This window comes from Macaca thibetana, chromosome 7 (assembly GCF_024542745.1).
Source record: "Macaca thibetana thibetana isolate TM-01 chromosome 7, ASM2454274v1, whole genome shotgun sequence".
In the NCBI taxonomy this organism is placed as follows: domain Eukaryota; kingdom Metazoa; phylum Chordata; class Mammalia; order Primates; family Cercopithecidae; genus Macaca; species Macaca thibetana.
In genome coordinates, this window is record NC_065584.1 from 54799520 (window position 1) to 54821635 (window position 22116).

The following is a 22116-nucleotide window of genomic DNA, read 5'->3' on the forward strand; positions in this document are numbered from 1 at the left end:
CTCCTGTACAATGTCTCAAGCACTGGCCTGGGGACAATATGGAGGTGCCAGGACTGCCTGCCTCTTAACCCAGAGCCCTGACTGCTGCTTATGCCTGTAGGCTTGGAGCTTGGAGGAGTCTGAATCCTCACCCATTTGTTGTGTTAGTTTGGGCTGTGGCTTCCCTTAAACTAATACCAACTTTTTTTCTGTCTTTCAAGAATCACTCATTTTTTTACCCTTTTATGTAGTTTCCTGTCTCCTAGCAACGTTACAAATGTTCATCTTCCCTCTCCTACAATTTTTAAAGATCTTTTGCTGTCATTTCAGGGGATTTGGGATATAGGAGGGGAGATACAGGTAGATTCACATTGCCTTTTTGATCTAATGCCCTTGAAATTTTTTATATGTGAAACAGGTTTATTATTATTATTATTAAAATAGAGAAAAGTACAAAGAATACCAAATTCCCGTTATCAAGAATTAATGATTATTGATATTTTGTCATTTTGCCAAATGACAAATAGGACTTGAAGTCAAAGTAATACTGGTAAAATTCTTGAGTCTCATTCTCCTAACTTCCCTTTACAAAGCAACTACTATCATAAGTTCAATGTGTATCTAGTAAAATACACAGACGCACACACACAGACACGTATCTCTGTGTGTATATAGCCATAAATGGTATGTGTTATTGCCATTACCATGTAGGTATTTTCTTACTCAGTTTTGTATGTGTGTGCAAGAATTTCTCTTGAGTATCCACCTAGAAGTAGAAGTAAAATTGCTGTGTTTTAAATATATACATAATTCATTTCAAAGTACTATCAAATTGTCTTCCAGTTGGTTATACCAGTTTATATTACAACCAGCAATGTATGAAAACCCATTACCTCAAATCCTCACTAACCCTTGATTATGGTCTGTTTTATTGTTTTTGTTTCCAAGAGAAAAAGACAGTATTTTGTTTTAGTTTACAAAGCTAAGTATGTTTTTAAATCGTTATTGGACATCTAAGTTCCTTTTTTTAATTGTTTATGTCATTTGTCCATTTTTGAGAAATTAATAAACTTTAGTTTTTGCAAGAGTTGTAGGTTCACGGCGAAGTTGAGCAAAAGTACAGAGAGTTCCCACATACCCTCTATCCTCACACATGCACAACCTCCCCACTCTCAAAATCTGTACCAGAGTGGTACATTTATTATAACTGGTGCACCTACATTGACGTATCATTATCACTCAGTGACAGTAGTTTACGTTAGGGTTCGCTTCTGGTGTTGTACATGCTTTGGGCTTGGAAAAATACGTACTCATATGTATCTACTATTGTAGTATTATACAGGATAGTTTGACTGTCCAAAAAATCTTCCCGTGCTCTGCCTATTCACCCCTCTCTCCTCATCGCCACCACTGATCCTTTTACCTAATTTTGCCCTTTCCGGAATATCATGTGCTTGGACTCATACAGTATGTAGCCTTTTCATATTGGTTTCTTTCACTTCATAATAGGCATTTAACTTTCCTCCGTGTTTTTTTGTGGCTCGATAGCTTATTTCTTTTTTTTTCTGCTGCTGCTGCTGCTTCTTTTTTTCTTTTTTTGAGACAGAATCTCGCTCTGTTGCCCAGGCTGGAATGCAGTGGCACGATCTTGGCTCACTGCAACCTCTGCCTCGCGTCTTCAAGCAGTTCTTCTGCCTCAGACTCCCAAGTAGCTGGGATTATAGGCGTCTGCCAGCAAGCCAGGCTAATTTTTGTATTTTTAGTAGAGACGGGGTTTTACCATGTTGGCCAGGCTGGTTTGGAACTTTCGATCTCAGGGGATCCGCCTGCCTCGGCCTCCCAAAGTGCTGGGGTTGCAGGCATGAGCCACCACGCCTGGCCTTCTCTTGGATTTTCTATGTAAACAATCATATCTCTTCTAAATAATAACTTTTCTCTCTTCCTTTCCCATTTTTATACATCTTATTTATCTTATGGTATTCGATTAAACCTCTAGCACAGTATTGCATAATAGCAGTAATGATGACTATTGTTGTGTTGTTCCTGACTTAAATGGAAATGCTTTTAACATTTGACATTGAGTTTAATATTGGTTGTTGTTTGGGGGGAGATCTTTTCCTGTTTTGTTTTGTTTTGTTTTTTGCTTTTTGAGATAGTGTCTTGCTCTGTCACCCAGGCTGGAGTGCAGTGGTGTGAACACAGCTCATTGCATCCTTGACCTCCTGGGCTCAAGCAATCCTCCTGCCTCAGCCTCCCAAGTTGCTGGGACCACAGGCATGCACCACCATGCCTGACTAATTTTCGTATTTTTTTGTAGAGACAGGGTCTTGCTATGTTACCCAGGCTGGTCTTTAACTTCTGTGCTCAAGCAGCCCACCTGCCTCTGCCTCCCAAAGCGATAGGATTACAGGCAGGAGCCCCACCACACCTAGCCTGTTTTTTGTTTTAATTGTTAGTGCCTTTAACTCAAGAATGCATGTAACCAAATGGAGCTTAGGGAGTGACTTGACCAAGATCACACAGAGAGTGACAAGAACCCACCTAAGTGGTTCTTGTCACCTAAGTGGTTCTTGTCACTCTCTGTGACAAGAATCTAGAGCTCCTTATACCTTACTTCATTATGCCTATCTTCACTGGCCTCATGCTGTCATCAAATCTCATAGATTTTTTCCTATAAAATGTTTTATGCGTTCATTCTTCATTCTACTCTCTGCTGTGTAGAATGAAGTTAGATGTTGAGAAGATTTTCAGGTTGTTACACTAATACTGCTCCACCTTCCTAAATATATCTGTAGTGGGTAGTTGGTCTTCCATTATTATTACTCCTCCTCCTCCTCCTACTACTACTACTGTTTTTGGCTGCATGGCATCTGAACCTCTGGCTCTGTGTTTTGGAAATGTCATACCTTATGAGTTGTGTGAGACAAAGCCCACCTCCCCCTTAGAGAAACCATAAAGTCCAGATAGTTGTTTCCCAACCCTCCTCATAGATAGAGTGCAGGCAGTTGGCCAGGTCTAGGTTACATGCACATCAGAAATGTCTCCTAGAACTTTGAGTCAGGAACTCGTGACTCAAGCCAGGATGGCAAATACCTCATTCTAGTGGCATACATGGCCGCAACATCCAGCTTCTAAGGACAAAGCCATATCCAGTGAGAGCACTTATCCATGCATTGAGTATATTGGCCCATTTACTCCTGGGGGATCTCATAGTGTTAGAATTTTGCGTTTGCAATGTTTTAAATTTAGATTACAAAAAGATACTATATAGTAAGCATATCTACATTATCCCATTTATGTTTAAATATTCACCTAGAGATATACTTGGAAGTATTTCACTAGAATGTTGACAGAGGTTATCTCAGGGTGATATATCAAGTATGTGCTTTTTATCCCCAATTGTTTTCTTGTTGTTGCTGTTTTTAACAATTTAATATGTAATATTTGTATAAACAAGAAAGCTATTTTTCATTCAAGGATCAAAACCACTTTTAGCTTTTTATGTTTTTGTTTTTCTCTAGAATGTAAACTTCTAAAGTCAGAAACATGCCTTTCCATCTTTGTATTCTCAGCATAGGGCATGGCCTTAGAGAACATTAATTGAATGAATAAGAGGAAAAAATGATGGAATAAAGAAATAAGGATCAGTTAATCCTATCACTGGGATCAAATGGAAAGTAAGGATCTATGACCTGGCATGGTGGCTCACACCTATAATCCCAGCACTTTGGGAGGCCGAGGCAAGCAGATCACTTGAGGCCAGGAGTTCAAGACCAGCTTGGCCAACATGGTGAAACCCCGTCTCTACTAAAAATACAAAAAGTAGCCGGGCGTGGTGGCACGTGTGGTCCCAGCTACTTGAGAGGCCGAGGCAAGAGAATCACTTGAACCCGGGAGGTGGAGGTCGCAGTGAGCCAAGATCACGCCACTGCTCTCCAGCCTGGGCAACAAAGTAAGACTCTGTCTCAAAAAAAAAGTAGTGATCTGTTACAGGATGTTCAGGGAATTTCTGCTCCATTGGGTAGTTACATTATATTTCCTCTAAACAGTCTTAACAGCTGTTAAGGGTCTGTGCACTGTGTATTAATGGGTAGAAATTTACATAAGATTTTGATAAGTTATAAGACTAAAGTCTTTTCTACAGAAAAGAGAGGGTCTTAATGAGTGGTAATTTTATTTGTGGATATATTAGAGAATACTCCAAGAACTAAGGCACTTGATTATGAAATTGTCTGAAACAAAAGGGATTGTGCTTTACAGACTAGTCATGTTTACATGAAAGAGCAGATACCAAGGACACAGATTTCAGAAATCTAGGAGATACATAAAATTTAGATGATCACAGTGTTCGGTGAGAGCCCAAGTACTTGACATGTGTGAATATATAGATGTCTTCACATGCTGGCAGCACGACAGGGAAGAGGGTTATCTGATAGCAGGCTCTATGCTGCAGTCTGCTTAACATCATGAAGAATTGGGGGTAGAGTTGGAGTCAGTATCACAGAGCAGGGTTCCTAAGATGGGGTCCCCATTTGGAGGAAACCGGGAGAAAAACTAGGGCATAAAGATCCAGTCAAATAGTTATACAGTTGAGGTTTGGCTACAGAAATAAATAAGAAAACAGCTAATTGGCCTTAGATAATAGTGTAATATATATTTAATAAATGCATATTTAATACATAATTTAACACTGTTATTGCTATAAAATATTCCTTGGAAGTCTATAAAATTTTCATATGTGTGTTAGGAAAGAGGGAAGGGTAGTTGATTTGCCAAGTGATTAAATTGTGTTGGCAAACTCCGGCCTGCAGCCTGCTTTTGTGTAGCTCAGGAACTAATTATCATTAGGCTTTTACATTTTTTTAAGGGTTAAGAAAAATTAAAATAATATTTTTTATGCTGTGAGAATTATAAAAATTCAAATTCCCATGTTCATAAATAAAGTTGTGTTGGAATACAGCTACATTCATTGGCTTAGGTATTGTCTGTGGTTGCTTTTGCGTTACAGCAGCAGTGTTGAGTAGAGCTGCATACCCTAAAATATTTACTATCTTTATGGAAAAAGTTTGCCAACCCCCGAATTACATTATGGAAAACATTAGTCTAGCGGTTTATTTTTTTTTTCACCACTGAAACTGAAACACTGAAGTGACAGTGTATACCTCTTCCCAGGAATAATTAGGGTTTCTTTCTATTAATTATTTTAGATTACTTAATTTTCAACCCGTTATTAAATATTTCCCCCAAATTAAAATGAAGTCACTAAGTAGAGGTCATTGTGACTTAATTAATTTAACTCTCTTGTGTCTACTTTTGTGGCTTTTGCTTACTTACTGTATGAGCAGTAGAATTAAAACTAAGAAAGATGAGGACATTTCCATTGCTACCAAAATACATTGTTACCTAAGATCACCAAGTAAATGTGAAGGGTGTGCCAACCACTGAAAAAGGACAGTGATGCAAGACCAACAGAACACCATTTAAAGGGAAATACCTACTTTTGCTGAACACTGACATTTCCAAGCTTTTAATTTGGTAAAAATTATCTTTTATAATTTAACTCTTGAGAAAATGCTTCTGTATAATAATTTTTTTCTTCCAAAAACGTACTTTCAGATCAGTGCTTCTGTGTAATAATGAAGTTTTTGTTGCATTTTCCTTTTCTTTTGGACAGAAAGACTGTTGGCGAAGAAAGTCTTTTTTTTAATGTCATGTATTCTGGCACGCAGGCTTCACAAATGAAGAGCCTTATTGAGAGGAAATGAAACTTTTTCTCCCAAAATCTGACAATCGACAGAGAACTACTATAAAAGAACATATTTTGTGTTTAGAGCTTGTGACCATTCTATATTATCGATAGGACATGGCATTTGGGTCTTTCTGCATTAGATACATGCTAATTCATTCCTATTTTCTCTCTTTCTGTTCTAGCCTTGTGAAGAAGAATCTATCTGATAGGGGTAGAGAAGCACAAAATGCTAGTGGAATAGAACTCAGACTGACTGAAGCTCAAATGGGCTTTAAAATTTTTTGTGATTATTGAAGTGGTTTTAGGTAAATAAGCTGTACCTAAGAACTCTGTACAAAAGGTTTGTCTTAGTGGTAACAATAAAGATTGGATTTTTGTTGTTGTTGTTTTTTAGACAGAGTCTTCCTCTGTCACCCAGGCTGGAGTGCAGTGGCGCAATCTCGGCTCACTGCAAGCTCTGCCTCCCAAGTTCACACCATTCTCCTGCCTCAGCCTCCCAAGTAGCTGGGACTGCAGACGCCCACCACCATGCCCGGTTAATTTTTTGTATCTTTAATAGAGACGGGGTTTCACTGTGTTAGCCAGAATGGTCTCAATCTCCTGACCTCGTGATCCGCCCGCCTCAGCCTCGCAAAGTGTTGGGATAACAGGCGTGAGCCCCCGCACCTGGCCCCCCCCTTTTTTTTTTTTGAGGTGGAGTCTTTCTCTGTTGCCAGGCTGGAGTACAGTGGTGCAATCTCGGCTCACTGCAATCACTGCCTCCTGGGCTTAAGCGGTTCTCCTGCCTCAGCCTCCCAGGTAGCTAGGATGACAGGCGTGCACCACCACACCCAGCTAATTTTTGTATTTTTAGTAGAGACAGGGTTTCACCGTGTTTGCCAGGATGGTCTCAATCCCTTGACCTCACGATCTGCCCACCTTGGCCTCCCAAAGTGCTGGGATTACAGGCATGAGGGGATTTTTAAATAAAGATGGAACGAGTTACTTAAGCTGCTTTTTTGTACTGCAGCCTCCACCTCCCAGGTTCAAGCAATTCTGCCACAGCCTCCTGAGTAGCTGGGATTACAGGTGCCCACCACCACACCCGGCTAATTTTTGTATTTTTAGCAGAGGTGGAATTTCGCCATGTTGGCCAGGCTGGTCCTGGACTCCTGACCTCAAGTGATCCACCTGCCTCAGCCTCCCAAAGTGCTGGGATTACAGGCGTTAGCCATCATGCCCGGCCAGAAATCTAGATTTAACAGTGCGTTAAACTATTAAGAGCCTTCTTTTTCACAGAAGAAGTTACTTGAGAAAATGAAGTGGTTGCTGGAACTGGATTCATTGTTCAGTTGTGTCTTCAAGGACAAACTCTTTCCATCCCTCAGTTCCTCATCCCTCAGCATGTCAGGTTGGCCTCATGATTGTAAGATGCTTCCTAGAGCTCCAGGCATACGTGGATTGAGTAGCCCTCATCTGAAATTTGAAATGCTCCAAAATTCGAAACTTTATGACTGCCAGTGTGACATTCAACGGAAATGCTCATTGGAGCATTTTAGTCAGGTTAGGGGTGCTCAACCTATAGCTGCATTCCACACCTGTGTCCTAACAGCAAAGCAAAACATCCTGGAAGCCCCCCTCACATGCTACTGGCCCACCTTAGGTCATATGACTGCCCTTAGCTGCAAGGGAGACTGGGAAAACATAAATATCACTTAACTTTTCCAGTTTCCATATGCTAACTGCAAGCAAGAGGGCTGAGAAATGGCAAGTCAGTTAGCCGATCAGCAGACCTGCCAAATGCCCTTTTTAGTATCTAGTCAGTCGAACTGAGCAATAGAGCCAGGAGTTTAAAGAAATAAAAAATGAAATTTTTATTAAGGAGAGGACCCAAGGGACATCTTATAAGCTGTGTCCTTTAATTTTATTTATCCTTTTGATCAGTTTTGTTAAGGTATAATTTAAGGTAAAATAATCGTAATGGCAAAATTCAGTGCATTTTGACTAATGGACCACCAGCAAGATATAGGATAGTCCCCTCATGCCCCTCTGCTGGCAGTCCTCTTTACCCTTCTGACCTCTGCCAACCACTTACCTGCCTTCTACCACTATAGTCTTGCCTTTTCTAAAATGTCATATAAATGGAATCCTACAGTATTTGGTCTTTTCTGTATGGCTTTTTCTATTTAGCATAATGCTTCTGACCTTCATCCATATTACTGTGTGTTATCAACGCCATTTTGTTACTGAATAGTACTTTGTTGTATGGATATACCATAATTTGTTTATCCATTCACCAGTGGAAGGGCTGGGGCTTTTAATTTTTTAAAAAGCTTCTGTGACCATTCACTTACAGGTCTTTGTGAACATAGGTATTTACTCAAGAGCAGTAAAAGCTATGAGTAGGTTTCTGGGTCATATGATAAGTGGATGTTTCACCTTGTAATAAATAGCCAAATTCTTTTCCAAAGTGACTGTGCTATTTTGCATTCTGCCTGGCAGTACTTGAGAGTTTCAGTTGCTCTGTTCCTTGAAACATTTTTCAGTTTGGGGTATTCTAGCAGGTGTCAGAGCCTATCTCCTTGTGGCTTTAATTCACATTACCCTAGTGACTAATGTTGTTGAGCATCTATTCATGTGCTTAGTTGCCACCCATATAATGGTGAGGTGTCTGAATCCTTCGCCTGCCTGTCTTTTAAATTAGGCTGCCATCTGATTGTGTTGTAAGCATTCTTTGCATATCCCAGATATGGAAATTTTTTGGATATGTTTTGCAAATATTTTCTCACAATCTGTGGCTTACCATTTCATTAACAGTGTTTTCTAAGAGCAAAAGTTTTCATTTTGGTGAAGACCAATTTGTGATCTCTGTTGTCCCATTTCTTTTCTGTTTCCTTCCTTTCTGGTACATTAAGGGGTTTTTGGTGGGGTTTTTTTTGGGGGGGAGGTGTTTTGATTACATTGATCTCCACTTGTGAATTACTAGCTATTACGACCTTCGTTTTGCCATTTTAGTGGTTGCTCTAGGGTTTACAGTATATGACTTTAACTTATTCACAGTCTACCTTCAAATAATACGCTACTTCACACATAGTATAATAACCTTACAGCAGTTTAGTTTCATTTCTTCCTTCGTGTCCTTTTTGTGTCATGTATTTTACTCCTATATATGCTAAACCCTACAATGTTATTTTCCCTCAAAGCAGTAAAGTATTTAAAAATGAGCAAAATGGTCTTTCATATCACATATTTCCCGTTTTTCAGTGCTCTTTATAAGTATCCTTTCCATGTGGTCTCCTTTTTCTTAAGAACTTCATACGCCTCTCTTTTTATAGTGCAAGTCTACTGGTGATGAAGTTTTGACCTTTTGTTTATAGAAGTTTTGATTTGGTCCAGGCACAGTGGCTCATGCCTACATGTCGTCCCAGCACTTTGGGAGGCCAAAGATCACTTGAGCCCAGGAGTTCGAGACCAGCCTGGGCAACATGGCGAAACCCCATCTCCAAAAAATACCAAGAAATTAGCTGGGCATGGTGGCATGCACCTGTAGTTCCAGCTGCTCGGGAGGTTAAGCAGGGAGGGTCGCTTGAGCCTGGAAGGCAAATGTTGTAGTGAGTTGAGATTGTGTCACTGCACCCCAAATTGGGCAACCGAGTTAGACCCTGTCTCCAAAAAAAAAAAAAAGTTTTTATTTTGCCTTCATTTTTGAAAGATACTGCAGCTGGGAGAAGAATTCTAAACTTCCCCTCACCCCCCAGTAATTGATGTCCCTCAGTTGTCTTCTGGTTTGCATAATTTCAGAGAAGTCTATTATTGTTCCTCTATGTTTTGTGTCTGCCTTGGAAGATTTTATCTTTACCCTGGTTATCAGCAATTTGATTATGATGTGTCCTGAAATCATGTTTTTAAGGTTTATTCATATCTTCGAGTCTATTGATCTTTCTGCTGCTAATCTGCTGTTAATCCCATCCAGTGCCTTTTTCATTTGAGATGTATTTTTCATCACTAGAAGTTTGATTTTGGCTCCATTTTTATATAGATTTTTCATTTTTTTCTTTATTATGTTTGTTTTCTTCTAGTTTCTTAAACATGGAATATCTTTATATAGCTATTTCAGTATTTTTTATCTATCATCTGAGTTATTTGTGCTTCCCCACCCCCACTCTTTACTCCTGGCTGTGTGTCATTATGCGTCATAGTGGCTGGATTTTTTTGTATTGAGTAGTCTTGACTTTTTTTTCTGGTCACCAAATTACTTGGAATTAGTTGGATTCTTTTGCTTTGAAGCTTTATTAGGGTAGACCAGAGGCAACATTAGCCTTAGGACTAATTTAGCCTCATTACTGAGGTCATAGTCTTCTGAGGGTGGTTCTCAGTACTCTGTGTAGAGGTCTTTCTGCTCTCCGTGATGGGAACATTAACTCTTTTAGCGTTGGTTCTTTCTGCAGTCTCTGGTAGCTTCCTCTTAACAAATGCACAAATAGGATTCAGCTGGACTCCAGGAAACACCTCTGCAGACCTCCAGAGCACTCTCCGTGGAGCTCCTTCTCTCCTGTCCCCTGCCCCACACGTTCTAGCCACCTTGTCATACCTGAATGCCATTCCAGATCTCTCAACTCTGCAAGACCAGGGCCCATGCGCCCCTCCCCTGCCCATAGGCAGTAAGCTGGTACACTCAGTTCATCCTTTTAGTCTTTCTTTTGTATATCTTGTTGCCTAATGTCTGAAAGTGTTTTTCTTTTCCTTTATTTCTTATTGTTTAAATAAAACAGGAGAGTAAATCAAGTTCCTGTTACCCCAACTTACTTGAAATCCTCCATTCTTAATTCTTCCTAGATATTCTTCTAGCCTTGCATCTTTCTTAGAAAGCCATCATATGCTCATTGAAGCATTACGTATAATAACAAAACCATTTCTTTAACCAAAATTTTAAACTGAAACACACTCAAGGCTGAACTCATGGTATTCCTTTCCAAATCTCTGTGCTCCCTCCTCCCTCTTGTCCGCCTTCCCCCAAGCAATCACCATAGTAGTAAAAGGCTTCTCCATCCCAGGTACACATACCAGACACATGGGAGTCATCCTTAGCATTGCCCTCTTCCTCACCTACACATCTCATTATCACCTCCAAATGTTTGTTTTGCCTCGAGGGTATGTCTTATGTCTTCAGTCTTTCCACTTCTCTCCGTCTCCACCCTCCACTCCTCTGGTATTCCAGCCACCACCTCTTCCTGCTCCAGGAGCCTCCTAAGCAGTCTCGTTTATCCATTCTTGTTCTTTCCAATGCATTCTTTATTCAGTAAGCAGAAAGATTTTTTTAAATTATTTTTTAATCAAAGCAATAAATGCAGAATTAAAGTAAAAAAGGCTTGTACCATGAAACTACTTTCCTGCCTGATTTCTCCCCAGTGCCTGGTTGCATTCCCTACCACTTTCTACTATTTTACTGTTTCTGGCTTTTATTTTCATAATTCTAAATATGTGCTTATACTGTTACTTCTTATCAATTTTAGATGTCTGTTGATGTTTTTCTACTCAATCCCTTTTTTTTTTTTTTTTTGAGATTAAGTCTCGCTCTGTCCCCCAGGCTGGAGTGCAGTAGCGCAATCTTGGCTCACTGAAACTTCCACCTTCCTGGTTCAAGCGATTCTCCTGCCTCAACCTCCTGAGTAGCTGGGATTACAAGCGCACTCCACTACACCCAGCTAATTTTGTATTTTTAGTAGAGGCGAGGTTTCACCATGTTGGTCAGGCTGGTCTTGAACACCTGATCTCAAGTGATCCACCTGCCCTGGCCTCCCAAAGTGCTGGGGATTGCAGGCATGAGCCACCTCACCTGGCTTCAACCCTTTCTTCTTTATTATAACTGTTATAATTTTTGGCTGAATCACTGTCATTGTTGACATTAACAAAGCAGACATTTTTACTTTCCGAGCCAAAATGTGTATTTTTACCTTTCCTATCTCGTATGCCTTTTTTTCTTCCCTCCTTTTAGAGATGGGGTCTCACCATATTTCCCAGGCTGGTTTCTTTTCTTTTCTTTTCTTTTTTTTTTTTTTTTTTTTTTTTTTTTTTTTAGGAAGAGTCCTGCTCTGTCACCTAGGCTAGAGTGCAGTGGTGCAGTCTCGGCTCACTGCAACCTCCACCTCCTGGGTTCAAGAGATTCTTATTCCTCAGCCTGCCGAGTAGCTGGGATTACAGGCACATGCCACCACGCCTGGCTAATTTTTGTTTTTTTGTGTTTTTTTTTTCTGAGACAGAGTCTTTATCTGTCACCCAGGCTGGAGTGTGATGGCGCGATCTTGGCTCACTGCAACCTCCACCTCCCAGGTTCAAGCAATTCTCCTGTCTCAGCCTCTTTAGTAGCTGGGATTATAGGTGCGTGCCACCATGCCCAGCTAATGTTTTTATTTTTAGTGGATGTGGGGTTTCACCACGTTGGCCAGGCTAGTCTTGAACTCCTGACCTTAGGTGATATGCCCACCTTGGCCTCCCAAAGTGCTGAGATTACAGGCATGAGCCACTGTGCCCAGCTTAGTTTTTGTATTTTTAGTAGAGATGGGGTTTCACTATGTTGGCCAGGCTGGTCTCAAACTCCTGACTGCAGGTGATCCACCCACCTCGGCCTCCCAAAGTGCTGGGATTTCAGGCGCCAGGCTGGTTTCTAACTCGTGGGGTCTCAAGCAGTTTTCCCATCTTTGCTTCCCAAAGTGTCCTATGTCTTTTTACTATTTGCTGCTTTTGCAACATGTATCGGTTGCTGATTTGTTTACTTTCTGTTATTCTCCTTAATTTTCAACATGATCAAATACATTTTCAGATTATAGTCAATCTCCCCACTTTTCTTTTTTTCTTCCTAGACATCCTCTTGCACTCTGGGGTGGATATTTTCTTGGCCAAGGTGGAAAGTCACAGCCCTAGGACTTACCTTCAGCATTATCTTCTCTTCTCTCTTGTATTTTATCTTTTGGGTTTTCCTCAGTGTTAATTTGCTCTCTCATGTTGGTGGAATTCTCCATCAGGATAGTAAGAAAAAGGTGAATGGGATGTAAATTTTTGAGATACTGTGTTTGTCTTTATTCTGCCCTTTAATAGAATTGTTGGATCAAAAATTATTTTTCCCTCAGAATTTGGAAGTCATTGTTAAATTATCTTTTGGCTTCCAATGTTGCTATTAATAGTCCTGATAGTTTTCTTTTTTTCTTTTTCTTTTTTTTCCTTAAGAGACAGGGTCTTGCTCTGTTGCCCAGGCTGGACTGCAGTGGCACAATCACAGCTCACTCTAATCTCTAACTCCTGGGCTCAAGCAATCTTCCTGCTTCAGCTTCTCAAGTAGCTGGGACTACAGGCGTGTACCACCATGCCTGCCTAATCTTTTAATTTTTTGTAAAGACGGGGTATCACTATGTTGCCTAGACTTGTCTTGAGCTCCTGACCTCAAGCAGCCCTCCCACCTTCATCTCCCAAAGTGCTGAGATTACAGGCATGACCACCATGCTGGCCTCCTAATAATGTTCTTGAGTTTGTTTGTTTGTTTTGTTTTTTATTTTTTCCAAATCAACAGGTCTTTTATTGCATCATTTAAATATCACAAGTAGGTCTTAGGAAGTCATCTGATATCTTCTTTCTGTAGCTGGATAACTCTTAGATCTTATTCATCAGCCTACTGAACAGTTCCTTTTTCAGAGACATAGATACCATCCAAAAATTTCCTGATATCCTTGTTTTTAACTGTTGTGACTTGCTGAATCAAAGCCGCTGAATTTGAAACAAGCTTAATGTCATTTCCTTCAAAGATTAATTCATCTTTCTGGGCTTGAGATACCGAACAAGCAATACCTGGTCTCATCCAAACCCTGCGGATGTATTTTTCACCCAAGAAATTTCGGATTTCAACAAGAGACCCATTCTCCTGGATAACGACGTTGATGGGGAAGTGAGCATACACAGACCTCATCTTGTAACGGAAGCCCAGTGTAACACCCTTGATCATGTTTTGTACATGACTACAAATAGTCCGAACGGTAGCCAGTTCCTTTCTGTTACCCCACCATTTGTCAACCCGAAGCCTCTTTTTTTTCTTTCCAAGAAGACTTGAGTTCTACATTGATGTGATTGAAGTCCCTCCCCAGGGTTCCTCTGGGGCCCTTCACGATAACTGTGCGTCCCTTCAGAGTAATGTCAACATTTTCTGTAATGTCGACAGTCTGATTGCTGAGAATGGTCTTCATTCTTGCAGTAGACACAGCAAAAAAAGCTTGAGTTTTATTTTTAATCTTTTTTGTAGACTGCCTTTTCTCACTGGAAACTTTTGGGATCTGTTCTTTCCCCTGCCATTTTGAAATTTTGTAACAACGTGCCCTGCCTGATTAGGGTTTTATTTTTATTCATTGTGCTGGAGACTTCTGACTAGGGGATATTGCTTGTATTTATGGGGAGTTGTTTCATAATATTATTTCCTTGATAATTTCCTCCTCTTTGTTTTCTCTGTTCTCTCTGTTACTGTTAGTCAGACATTGTTCTTGGATGGATCCACTTGCTTGACCTTTTTTTTTTTTTTTTGGTGATTATCACATTTTAATTTTCAGTGTTTTGGGTTTTGGGTTTTTGTTTTTTTTGTTTTTTTGTTGTTGTTGTTGTTGTTGTTGTTGTTGTTGTTGTTGTTTGAGACAGAGTCTTACTCTGCCACCCAGGCTAGAGTACAGTGGTGTGACCTCAGCTCACTGCAACCTCCATCTCCCAGGTTCAAGTGATTCTCCTGCCTCAGCCTGCCAAGTAGCTGGGATTACAGGCACTTACAACCATGCCTGGCTAGTTTTTGTATTTTTAATAGAGACAGGGTTTCACCATGTTGCCTAGGCTGGTCTTGAACTCCTGACTTTGGGTAATCCACCTGCCTCAGCCTCCTAAAGTGCTGGGATTACAAGCATGAGCCACTGCGCCTGGCCAGTTTTCAGTGTTTTGTATTTCTATCTGGATGTTTGTTACACAGGTATTCTTAAATATATTTAAGATTTGTGGACGTTATATAAGTTGTACTTCAACAGAATAGTGAAAATAAATGGAAAGGACCCTTCCCCCTCCATTGTTAATATCTAAAGTCTCTTTCTTAATCTCTTTTTTTTTTTTGAGACAGAGTTTTGCTGTCGTTGCCCAGGCTGGAGTGCAGTGGTGCGATCTGGGTTCACTGCAACCTCCGCCTCCTGGGTTCAAGCAATTCTCCTGCCTCAGCCTCCCGAATAACTGGGACTACAGGCGCACTCCACCACGCTCAGCTAATTTTTTGTATTTTTAGTAGAGACAGGGTTTCACCAGGTTGGCCAGGCTGGTCTTGAACTCCTGACCTCAGGTGATCCACCCACCTCGGCCTCCCAAAGTGCTGGGATTACAGGTGTGAACACCACCTCTCATTGTTTTTTATATTATCCTGTTTATCTCTTGTAGATGTCATTGTCTTTTTCTCAGCCTCTTCATTAAGCATGTTGTGTTTTGTTCTCTGTAGTCTGCGTCGTGTCTGTTTCTCATAAGTTATTTTTCTTTTTGTTTGGTCTCTTGTCTTTCCTGTTGGAAGGTTTGTTAGTGTTGCATTGCTGCCATAACAAATTACCATAAGTTTAGCAGCCCGAAACAGCACGAATTTATCTCACAGTCGCTGTAGGTTAAAGGTGTATGTATACACAGTGGCTCACTCATGTCCTCTGTAGACTCTTGAGTGGCTGAAGTTAAGGTGTCAGCAAGGCTGCATTCCTTCCTGGAGGCTCTGATAATGAATTTTGCGTGGTAGAATTTGGTTCTGTGTGATTGTAAGACTAAGGTTCCCTCTGGCTTGTCTGCCAGGGGTCATTCTCAACTCCTAAAGGCTCTCCACATTGCTTGTGGCCCCCTTCCTCTATCTTCAAAGCCAGTAACAGCAAGTCAAGGTCTTCTCTGGGAATTTATCTGACCACTCCTGTCTCATCTCTCTTCTGCCTGCCTCTTCTGTTCCTGAGGCCTCATGTCATTACATTGGGTTCACCCAGATAACCCAGGATAATCTCCCTAAAATGAGTTGATAAGTAATCTTAATTCATTTGCAAAAACTCCTCACAGCAGTACCTAGATTGGTGCTTGTGTAACCATGGGTAGGGATCTTAAACCTTTAGTATTCTGCCCACCACAGAAGCCTTTCTCAAGTGTCTAGTAATCATTGGCTGTCTGTTCATATGTTTAATGCTGGGGCACTTTTTTTTCCAGACGGAGTCTCGCTCTGTCGCCCAGGCTGGAGTGCAGTGGCGCAATCTCGGCTCACTGCAAGCTCCGCCTCCCAGGTTCATGCCGTTCTCCTGCCTCAGCCTCCTGAGTAGCTGGGACTACAGGCGCCTGGCACCACACCCAGCTAAATTTTTTTTTTTTTTTTTTTTTTTGTATCTTTAGTAGAAACGGGGTTTCACCATGTTAGCCAGGATTGTCTCCATCTCCTGACCTCATGATCTGCCCACCTCAGCCTCCCAAAGTGCTGAGATTACAGGCAGGAGCCACGCCCACCTGGGGCATTATCATTGCCTTATAGGAAGCTCTATATTGTATGGATTTTAGCTCATCATCCCTCTGTAAGGTATTTAGACAAATTGAGCAAGCTTTTTCAAACATCAGTATCTAAAAGATCTTTTCCCTAGGGCTGTTCAGGTTCTGCTTGTAAAGGATCCTAAAGGGTGTGTGTCTGTGGAGTAGGTTACCTGAGTTTAATTCAGTAATGGAACAGGAAAGGGACGTTGGGGCGGACTAAATTTTTTCAGGTAGTCTGTCTGTTTTCTGTGCCTCGGTTTGAAGATTAGAACAGTGAATCAAGGTGTTTCCCATTGGTACCTCCTTCTACAAACACCTTGGTTTTATATTTATCCAGTTTACAAAGTTACTCTTCCATCTGACTTCTGCCTCCCAAAACTTTTCTGAGATTTATTATCCAATATTTTCTTCCATTTTGGGGGCCCTTATAGGTTTATGTTTTCTTTATTGTTTACGTGTTTTTAAAAAGGAGTGAAAATAAATGCACATATTCAATATGCTTTTTTAACCAGAAAGCTTTATCTTCCCTGAGAACCCTTCTTTATCTCAGTTTCTCAATTCCTCACCCTCATGCTTTTTTATATGTATAGTATTTATATAGCCTGTATAGATTAGACTAGATTTGTCTTCTGTTTGGTAATATGCTAATTATAATAAACATTAAATTTCATTGCTGTGGCTGGGTGTAGTGGCTCAGGCCTGCATTCCCAGTATTTTGGGAGGCTGAGGCCAGAAGATTGCCTGAGCCCAGGAAGTCGAGGCTGCAGTGAGCTGTGATCACACTAACACTACTTCATTCCAGCCTGCATGACAGTGAGCCCCTGTCAATTCATTTCTGTATATTCTGTTATAGAGGTTCTAGAGCACTGCTTTGTGTAGTGCCTCATAAATGCTAGCTTATCCTTATTGAAATGTAAAATTGAGCATAAATTAGTATAGTATTTTGGTATGGCCATTTTAAAGTTTTCATGTCTCACAGTCCTCTGGGTATGTTTTATTTTGATATAAATTCTGTTTAATTATTTATTCTCTTCTCCAGCCCCACTCTTACGCATCTAGAAATCTTATACAGATTTCTAAATCTATTCATTACTTCTTGAGACAAGGCATACAGTAAATCAGTAAGTCCTAAATTCTCATGTCAATGAAATAATCAGTATCTTAATGTGGAGAGTTAGGTTTACTTCGTTATTGTTGTAATGAAATGAAAACCACTTATTCACACTTCATATGCAGCCAATGGCTACCCACTTCCAATATGGAACTACCTACCATTAGAAAAATAAGAAGTCATTCTTCCTACCTTTCATTCTCTCCCTTCCCTAAGCTAGTGATTATCAAGAAGCTTGAGGCTGGGTGCAGTGGCTTACACCTGTAATCCCAGCACTTTGGGAGGCCGAGGCTGGCTGATCATTAGGTCAGGAGATCGAGACCATCCTGGCTAATACTGTGAAACCCCATCTCTACTAAAAATACAAAAACTTAGCTGGGTGTGGTGGCAGGCACCCGCAATCCCAGCTACTCAGAAGGCTGAGGCAGGGGAATTGCTTGAACCCGGGAGGCGGAGGTTGCAGTGAGCTGAGATCGCGCCACTGCACTCTCCAGCCTGGGCGACAGAGCAAGACTCCGTCTCAAAAAAAAAAAAAAAGAAAAAGAGCTGGAATCAGAATTGCCTACAGAACTTCTATAAAAAAAGCTGCTGGAGCCCTGAGCTACTGCAAAAATCTGGGGATATGGCCCCAGCATGTATTTTTAATATTGTTATTATTGATTTTACAAGCAATTCTCATGGGCCCATCTAGTTAAGAACTGCTTTATCTACTTAAGACTGATGAAAAAGCTACTTAATAATCTTTTACTAATGTAAATATGCATATTATTATACATTTAATACTACCTGGTTTGTGAGCCAGACAGAAAATGACCTAGGAACAAAAATACATTTGAATCATGGAGTACGGTGACTCTCAAACCTCGGGGATATGCCGGAAACATTTGGGAGAACTTTTCGAAATGTAATGCTTGCTTTACTGTCTCCCACTAAATAGTGCCTGTGGTGACTTTGATAGAAGCATATCATATCTAAGGCATGAGATTTGTTATATAAGGATTTGTTATTTATACTTCAATACTTTTTAGATATTTCATCACATACTAGTACTTCATTTACTTTGGAGAAATGAATGGGTGGAGAGATAGATTACCCCACCACCACCCTACCTCCACTTAATGTTGAAGCAGTATAGACAACTGCTTATTCAGAGGCTTGGAATTTTCTAATGCCTTTATTTTATCCCCATATGACCCCATTGGCATTTAAAGCTGAGGAATCATTGTGAATTAAAAGTAGAATTCATAAACCATTAGATCTCTTCATGTGTTAAATCTTATTCCTTTAAAAATAACTCTAGGAAATCATGATGCAGCTGTATTAGATAAATCTTAGGTTCAAAAGATACACTTGAAATCACTTCTGAGTTTCTGAACCTACCTAATTATAGCAATCATTGCTAATCCATGAAACCCCAAGAATTATATTTGAGGATAAGCGGGTTAACTTTATAACCTAAATATACAAGAACGAAGAAAATATTTGATTTTTAATTGTGTAACTTTAGCTGAAAAATGCTGTAGTATGTTTTTAAAAAAAAAAAAATCAGATATGCCTAGATGCTTTCAAGAAAGTGGCAGAATTTAAGGAGCAAGTATTTACTTGTTAACATGATTTCTGCTCTTTACTATATATACTTACCCGAAATTTATTAATAATTGAAGAGCAGTTATAGTCACCTACTCTGTGGTCACATATTCATTCAGGATAGTTCTTCTGTTAATTCCATTTTCAGGTTTCAGAAAACCCATCAGAAAATAGCCTGTAAAATACAGAACAAAATGAAAACCTAGTTATTTATGTCCCAGAGTGTTCCTTTCTTTCTTTCTTTCTTATTTTTTGAGATGGAGTTTCACTCTCGTTGCCCAGGCTGGAGTGCAATGGCATGATCTCAACTCACTGCAACCTCCGCCTCTTGGGTTCAAGTGATTCCCCTGCCTCAGCCTCCCGAGTAGCTGGGATTACAGGCATGCGCTACCATACCCAGCTAATTTTGTATTTTTAGTAGATACGAGGTTTCACTGTGTTGACCAGGCTGGTTTCAAATTCTTGACCTTAGGTGCTCTACCCGTCTCAGCCTCCCAAAGTGCTGGGTTTACAGGCGTGAGCTGTCGTGCCTGACCGAGTGTTTCTAACAGAAAACCAGACCAAAACCCATATACTTATTAAAATAATTTATTTGGGCTTGTTATTTAAACATGGACAAAAAAAAGAAGAAAGTTTTTTACGTGCAAATTAACTTTGATTCGAAGAAATCTTACAGAAAAATGAGAAAAGAAAATATATATAAATTATTAAAAACACATGAAAAGATGTACGTTACTACTAATCAAATACATAAAACAAGAACATATATCCATCTTCCATCTTTGCCTTAAAATTATATTATAACCTTTAATCCAGTAATTCTACTCCAGTGAATTCTGAAATAAAATATGGACAAAGATGGACATAGATGTTTGTAGAATTATTAAATATTATTTATAATGGGCTCAATATTAGAAGAATGATTAAATTATGATTTATTTACATAGAATATTACGCAGTTGTTAAAATGATCATTTACTAGTCATATTTCATCTTTTATAAGCACATTTTTTTTTTGCCCTGTCTTATGGTACTGAAAGAACACATTTTAAATGATTCAGTTATTTATATTTTTTTGCCGGGGGGGGGTAACTTCCAAGTTTCTACCATGGTGTGTGTGTGTGTGTGTGTGTGTTATTTGTTTTGGAGATGGTCTTGCTCTGTCATCCAGGCTGGAGAGCAGTGGCCCAGTCACGGCTCACTGCAGCCTGGACACCCAGGCTCAGGCAGTCTTCCCACCTCAGCCTCCCGAGTAGCTGGGACTCTAGGTGTGCACCACTATGCCTGGTTAATTTAAAAAAAACCTTTTTTTTTTTGTAGAGAAAAGGTCTTCCTATGTTGCCCAGGCTGGTCTTGAACTCCTGAGCTCAAGCAGTTCTCCCACTTTGGCCTCCCAAAGTGCTGGGATTACAGGCGTGAGACACCTTGCCCGGCCTCTCTTGTTAGCCGTTTTATAATTAGAGGAAAAACATTAAGACACAAATACTTACAAAGCATTTGTTATGTATCATTTAATTTATACAACTACCTCCTGAGGCACTATTCTCATTTGAGATGAGGAAACTCAGACACTGACAGGCTGAGTAGCTTGCCCAGAGTCACACAGCTAATAAATAGTGGAACTAGGATTTGAATCTAGGTAGTTTGGCTGTGTGCTTCCACCTTAAATTGTGCCTCATCAACTCTGTGGCAGCATGGTAGGATCCTAGTTTCAGGTCCCCTACAAACAAAAAGCTTTCTGAATTTATAATACTGGGTTGAATCTAGTGGATGTCATGGGCTCCTAAAGCTGTAAACTGCCACATGTAAAATTTTGATCCAGTAATTAGCAGTCTACAGCTTTACAAGTTTTGTAGTGATATGAATTGTGTTGTCTGTTTTCTTCATACTCTGGCATATAGTGTAGTGCTGCAGACATTGTGATACTCAGTCATGGGCTGCATAGCAACATTTTGGCCAACGATGAACCACATATCCAATGATAGCTCCTTAAGATTATAATGGAGTTGAAGATTTTCTGTCTCCTTGTGATGATGTAGCTTTTGTAACATCGTAGTGCAATTACTTTATTTTTAAAATAAATTTTAAAAATAAATGCAGCGACCGGGCGCGGTCCCTCATGCCTGTAATTCCAGCACTTTGGGAGGGCGAGGCGGGCGGATCACGAGGTCAGGAGATCGAGACCATCCTGACTAATAACAGTGAAACCCCACCTCTACTAAAAATACAAAAAATTAGCCGGGCGTGGTGGCGGGTGCCTGTAGTCCCAGCTACTGGGGAGGCTGAGGCCAGAGAATGGTGTGAACCCAGGAGGCGGAACTTGCAGTGAGCCCAGATCGCACCACTGCACTCCAGCCTGGGCCACAGGGCAAGACTCCATCTTAAAAAAAAAAAAAAAAAAAAAAGGTGCAGTGGCTCACATCTATAATAGATCCCATTACTTTGGGAGGCCAAGGAGTTTGGAGACCAAACTCATGGAGCCTTGGCATCATGACAAGACCCCATCTCTACAAAAAATAAAATGAAATTGCCTAAGGACACATTTCTCAGAACACATCCCCATCCTTAAGTGATGCATGACTGTAGACCTATTGCTTCTCCTTTCTGCGGCTTTTCTTTTTTACTGTTAATTTTTGGGTTCTTCATCGTTTCACACTGTTTTTTAATTAACTTTGTTGTGGTATAATAGATACAATAAACTGTATCTGTTTAAAGTGTAAAATTTGAGTTGTGACAGATACTTATACCTTTGAAACCACCACAATCAACATTCAGAATATTTCTGTCACCTGTCAAACTTCAGCTCCCAGCAAATTGATCTGCTCTCTGTCACTACGGATTTGTTGGCATTTTCTGGAATTTTATGAATGGAATCACATATACTCTTTTCTAATTTGTCTTCCACTTAATATAATAAATTTGAGAGTCATTCATTTTATTGCATGTGTCAATAGTTTGTTTCTTTTTACTGATTGATGAGTTGTGTTCCATTGTCTAAGTAGTATACCATTGGTTTGCAAATATCACATTTTTGTTTATCCATCTGGGTTATTTTCAGTTTTGGCTTTTATGAATCAAGTTATTACAAATGTGCTTTTCATCTTCTTGGGTAAATAATTAGGGGTAGAATGTCTCGAGTCGTGTGGTACATGTATGTTTATACAAA

At 40.1% G+C, this 22116-nt stretch overlaps 1 protein-coding gene and 1 pseudogene across 7 annotated transcripts in view; one reads left to right on the plus strand and one right to left on the minus strand.

Moving 5' to 3' along the window:
- FERMT2 (FERM domain containing kindlin 2) overlaps window positions 1–22116 on the plus strand; it is a 94325-nt gene that overhangs the window by 33429 nt on the left and 38780 nt on the right. The window lies entirely within an intron of this gene.
- On the minus strand, window positions 13359–13959 carry LOC126958538 (60S ribosomal protein L9-like; annotated as a pseudogene). Its single transcript, XR_007727214.1, has one exon. The product of XR_007727214.1 is annotated as a 60S ribosomal protein L9-like (transcript).